Raw genomic sequence first — 6,371 nt, 5'->3', positions numbered from 1 at the left:
AATTATCTCAAACCATAGAAAGAAGTATGTTTTTAAACATAAGAGCTACTATCATATTTTGGGAATAATATTTAGCACCGATATGGGGGAGAGTTCAGACAACTCACAGCCCCCCATAAACCATGTAGCCACCATGGGTAGAAAATGGTCTTACTTTTTAGATGATTCCTTAGTCTTTTTAGCATAGGCTGGTGGATCCACTTAGTAGTCAGGTTCTATACCCTCAGCAAGGTATATGACGACTATGGCAGCGTGAGGCAAAACATTGTATCATCACAATAGCTCTTAAGTGATGGTTGTCGGTTAGAGAAACTCCCACATAAGTAATTGCATTCTCATATACACAGTTTTATTGTATTTTTACATACATTTCAGAGTTATATTTGTATCTTTGCATACACACAGAATATTATTGTATTTCCAAAATACACAGAGTTGACATCCATGTTTTTAACAACTTTTCTTTATATTACACTTGTTTTAAACTGCTTTATATTGAAACGAGTTCCACTACAAAAAAATTGTGAATTACATGGGGATTAGTATGAAAATCCGCAGGAAATTTATTTTTTTGCAAATTTTCATACTAATCCCCAAAAAAATCCCTTTGTAATTCACAGTTTTCTTGTAGTGTCATTTAAGTTAAGTTGAGTTGAACCAGGTAAGTTCCTCAGTTCTTTTCAAGCTTATGTCTTGTTTTAGAATTCCCCTCGCATGCTCGTACATTCAATGTACTGATGCCATTTGGCCTGCATTTTCTTATGATGCAGCCACAGGTAACCAGGATCATCATCCAGTGCATCGTTGATCCAGTTGAGCACTCAGAGTCTGTGGTGAGCCTCATTGCTTTTCGGAGGTCCCTTTCATTGCTTTCAGTATTATTATTAGTTTATTAGGATGTCGTGGGTCTTGTCCCAACATCCATCTCAGTTGTTTAGAGGCTTCATAGACAGTCAGATGTTTGTTCTTGAGTTTCTATTTCCTATTTTGATGATTAAGACTTGAGTTGCCATTTTGGCCAGTAAATGTTATCTTGATACATTCTAAGTGTTTATTGAGCAGTTCAATTTACTTTTAAAAGTACTTTTCTTCATGAGTTAAATCTTCCGCTGAGTAAGTAAGTCAGGCCAAGGGTTCACTTGGGGCAAGCAATGGTTCTCGAGTGTCAGTCCCGCCCAGGGTGTAGGCTCGAGGCGTGACAGATTTTGGTGGGTACATGAACCTTGTGTGGCCCCCATGGGTTCCGGTCTAATATTCAACGGATGTGTATCATTAAGACATGCATACATTACCTTACTTGACATTTCATTGCATTGTACATCACTACCATTTGTGAACTTGTGAGTGCCTGTGGTGGAATTTATGATCGATGAACATAATACTTATATTGGTAATCCGTATACGTGAAAGTATTACTATTCATACTATGTTCTATATGAGATATGGATTGTTAGGTTGAGCTGATTCTGTGTAGGTTTTAGTTGTGGAGGTTCAGTTGGAGTTTTAGGAGTATATATATTCAATATTGATTTACCTTGAGTTAGTGATTTGCTTGCTGAGTGCCATGATGTTTGGTACTCATTCCCTTGCTACTACACTTGTGTAGGTTACGAGCTCAAGTTATCATGATACTCCTTATTCTCTTCTATGTCTGAGGCTTATTGTGGAGAGTTGTGAGGTAGTTGTTTGTCTGGCACCTCTTGCCCTTTTATTATGGACTTGTTCTATTTGAGAAACAATAACATTGAGACTTGTATTTCTTTCTAATTTATTGTAATACATTAGAGGTTTGTTCACATGACTAGGTTTTGGGGGTCATAATCAAGTTATGTTATGTTATCTGCATTTTTGAGATTATGATAGCCTTTCATATTGTTTCACTTCTGCATTTTCTATTTATTTTGAGTTTAGGCTGACTTGTCTTGATGTGATAAGACAAGTGTCATCACGTCTATTTTTGGATCATGACATTCAACATTTTGAACACCATTTCATATGGATATAAAACTTGGAAATGTTTTACATTTTTGCGCACTTCTAAGTTTATTTAAGGGATAAGGTATAAAAACTCCTCTCACTCTCAAAATTTGTGTAACACACAAACTTTGTTGAGTCAACGAAATGTGTTAAAATGACACAACAAAGATTTTTACAAGTATTTAAATGTACAAGGCTTATTTAAAATGTCTAAGAGAAAATCCGTGCTAACTTTAGATGTTTGTCCATGAATTCGACTACCTAAAATAAACTCCTTAATTTCATCCATTCTACCAAATAAAAATATTCCTCAAAAGAACTAAAAAAATCCTCAAAAATCATCATAAGTACATGTGCCGCTTTTTATTTTCTAGAGAAAATACATAAAATCCCCCCTGAACTTGGCACCAAAACCTACTTTAGCACTTTAACTTTACATATAATTATTTACCCCCCTAATTTAATTTCAAGTGAATTTAAATCCACCTTAAGTTTATAAGACCAGTTTCACAATGGCAAGTGTATTCCACACGCATCATGTCATCGACACGTTAGTGTCACGTCACTGCCACGTCAGTGCCACATTGATAATTATTTAAATTTTGAGTTTTTTATTCCTTTTTTGTTTTCTTAATTCACAATTTTAGAAAGGAAAAAAGAAAAGAAAATTAATCCAAGATTATAAAAAAGAAAAATAAAAAGTAAAAAATTCTCAAAAAACATCAAACTCCACAAATCCAAAATTATCAAGACCATTTCGCTAAAAACATTCAATCTTTAAGGCACATTATCAAAGTAAATACATAGTTATAACTAAAAAATTAATTTGAGATGAAAAAATTATAATTTTTTCACTAAAAAGAGCTTTAAGTTCATCAAATCAATAAACACCTTCATAAGTAGTGATCTTGAAGCAAAAATAAGTTCTTGATTTTTTTTTCATTTTTTTCGTTGTTCATCACATCTAAGAATAAGTGAGAATAATTTGAAATTATTCTCATTTAGTGATGGAAAATAAATGGGGGTATGAATGTTCCGAAGAAGGAGAAAGAGGTTCAACGAAGAAGAAGAAGAAGAAGAAAGGGATGAGGCAGGTGGTGGCTAGGACAGTGGAGTTTGAAAAAATAACAAAGAGGGGTGAGGATGGAGGGTTCGAAGAAGGAGAAATAAGGTGAAGGTGAAGGATTTCGAAGAAAGAAAAATAAAGTGGGGAGTTCGAAAAAGAAAATGAGGAGGTGGTGCAGGTGGTGGTTGAGGGTGGCAAGGGGTGGTGGGGTGTGAGGAAGAAAAAGAGCTAGGGTTGTTGGTGGATAGGGGTGGTGGGGTGTGAGGAAGATGAAGAGAAAAAAATTTATTGGCTAAAAAGAAAGTAAAAGTATCCCAATTTTTTTTTTCTCTTTAATTTTTAACTTTTTACGTGCTTTTCTTTTTTTTATTTGCCACATCAGCCAGTAAGGGGGTATCTAATTCACTTGGAAGTTGTTTAGGGAGGTATTTGAACGCCCGTGTAGTTAAAGTATTAAAGTAAGTTTTGCAGCCAAGTTCAGGGGGGATTTCATGTATTTCCTCTATTTTCTACCAAATCATGGCTTATCAATCTCACGTTATTTGATATTTGTATTTAAACATTACATCACTATAAATCAACTGTTCAATTACTACTCTAACATCAATATCATAGGTTTCCATGGAAGATAGATTCTAACCCTTGGATATGGGCTTTAATATTTGTTGTGAATGACTAATAATTACATAGGTTAAGAACAACCCTTTCGTCTTCATGTAGTAAGGAAGAAGCCAAAAAATTGATGATGTATAGTTATAGACACGGTTTCTCTGGATTTGCTGCTAAACTCACTAGTTCTCAAGTCAAACAAATTGGAGGTATATTTTTTGTTTGAAAAACACTTCATTATCATGCATTTGTACCTCATATACTAACACAAAATAAAATTTATAAAAAAAGATTAATTTTCTTGATATTGTTTTATAAAATAAAAATATCATTCTTCTCCTAGTTGATATATGTGTTTTTATTGCATTTCATAATTACCCAATGTGGTTCGAGTTATAAAAAATCTTCTTTATAAGACTCATACGTCAAGAAGTTGGGATTTTTTGGGTCTTTCTAGAAATTCTCCCAACAATCTTCTCAACAAAACAAATCAGGGTGATGGAGTAATCATTGGCGTTTTAGATTCAGGTTTAACTTTCTTCTTAATTAATCCTCATATATTTTCCCCTCACCCAAAATAATTTTATTATATTATTTTTTGCATTTTCTTCGATATTTAATATTGTCAATTGGTCATAGACTCTCCTTTTGATTCAGTAGCTTTAGTAGAATGCTACTTCATTTACGTTTTAGACTAAGTTTACACTTTTGGAGAATGATGGTGAACTAGGGTCATGTCTTCGGTTGAGGCTAGGGTGAGAGGTAGTAATGGTAAGTGGGTCACGGGTTCTCCTAAACTGAGAGTAGGATTGTGGAACATAGGATCGTTGACAAAGAAGTCCATAGAGCTAGTGAATATTCTCAAAAAGAGGAGGACTAATATAGCAAGTGGTAGTGGTTAAAAGAAGACCAGATGGGTAGGTATCAAGGCTCGGAATGTGGACAGGTTTAAGTTGTGGTACTCAGTAAGGTCGAGAGATAGAAATGAAGTAGGTATTTTTAGTTGTCAGAGACATTGTAGAGCAAGTGGTGGAGGTTAAAGGGATCAATGATAGGGTGATAACACTAAACTAATCGTTGGGGGGTTCATTCAAATGTTATTAGCGCTTATGCACCTCAAGTGGATGTCAAAAAGTTATTTTGGGAGGATTTGAATGAGATAGTGAAAGTTATACCAAACTCTAATAAGATTTTCATTGGTGGAGATTTTAATGACCATATCAGGACAATTTCTAGTGGCTTTGGTGATATTAATAGAGGCTTTGAAGGCTTTAGTTTTGGGGAGAGGAATGGAGGTGGAGCTTTGTTTCAGAGTCTTGCTAAAGCTTTTGAGTTGGTAGTTGGTAGCTCATGTTTTTCGGAGAGGGAGAACCACTTGGTTACCTTTTGTACCACGGTAGCTAAGACTCAGATAAATTACTTACTCCTTAGGAAAGGTGATAGATGTCTTTGTAAGAATTTCAAGGTTATTCTGATTGAGAATCTTACTACCCAATACAAACTTTTGGTGATGAATTTAGAGATTCAGAGGGAAAGGAGGAATAAGACCTTATATAACTAATCAAGGATTAAATGGTAAGTCTTGAGCCCTGCCCTTTCTTAAGATATGGGGGACAAGTTGATTGGTATGGGGGTTTGAAGTAGAAGTGGGGATGTGAACAGCTGATACGCCTAAATTACACTTTCCAAAAAGAAGTATAAGTGGTCGTTGCCTAATAAAGAACCCAACTTGTAGGTTGGGGTCGATCCCACAAGGAATATGGTTCAGACTTAAACTTAACTCACAATTATCTCTTTTTAGTCAAACTATTTCTGAGAAAAGTAAACATGGGGGGTTTTGTAACTAAAGTAACAGATTGTTGATTTGAATGATTAAGTAACAAGTAAGCAAGATTCACGATTTGAGATATCAATATAAGATGGGAAACTAGGGCATCTGTGTTCCCCACAAGCTCTTAACGCAGTAATCCAAATAACAGTAATCATATCCTAGTGTTTAACATGCAAGGCTGGTAAGTTATGTATCCCTAAGTGACTGGTATTCATCATAGGAACTTTCACTCGCTACTTTGTAAATCTACGAATGTGCTCTTTACTAACCCTTACCTTTACTCTAGATTAGTCATCGTGTCAATTTAGTTGGGTCTTCACCCTCACTTCAATTGATTAAAGTCAGACTATTAAATAGCAGCAAATCCTTAACTAAATCTCTGTTGTTAAATATTTTTCTCATTCATTACCCTCTTGGTAAGGTCAAGTAGGAACGAGGCGAGTTCTAACGTTGCGCACCGCTAGAAAGACTTCTAAACGAAAAGATTAACAATACATGCATAAACACTATTCAACAATTACTTAGTTATTATTCTATGTTGTTAATTGCTCATTGTTTCCACAACCCTAGTTGTGGATTTAGCTACTCATGATCTCAAAAACACAATTAAAATTTATTAAAATAAATATACTTGTGTTAATCATAGAAATTTAAGAACAATAACTAAATTATCTTTTATACAAAAAAATAATAAAGGGGAAGAAAGAATAAACCACAATTCTCCGACCTTCACGGCGGCTCTTCCAAAGTTCCTAAGCTATAAGAAAATTTATAGTGTGTATTATTTCTTGGTTCTTGGCTCCCTAAAGAATAATTTTTCATGCCCTATTTATAGATATTGTAACACCCCGTATTCGAAACAGACCAAAATGCAGATTTTGAGAAGTT

General features: G+C 34.6%; 1 pseudogene; it reads left to right on the top strand.

Annotated features, from left to right (window-relative positions):
* The first annotated feature begins 3,062 nt into the window (after positions 1 to 3,062).
* Positions 3,063 to 6,371, top strand: part of LOC102604892 (subtilisin-like protease SBT3.3) — a 19,913-nt pseudogene continuing 16,604 nt past the window's right edge.

Source organism: Solanum tuberosum, unplaced genomic scaffold (genome assembly GCF_000226075.1).
Source record: "Solanum tuberosum cultivar DM 1-3 516 R44 unplaced genomic scaffold, SolTub_3.0 scf00267, whole genome shotgun sequence".
NCBI classification, from domain to species: Eukaryota; Viridiplantae; Streptophyta; class Magnoliopsida; order Solanales; family Solanaceae; genus Solanum; species Solanum tuberosum.
Note: the sequence above shows the minus strand (reverse complement) of the source record. Positions and strands in the feature narration are given on the sequence as shown.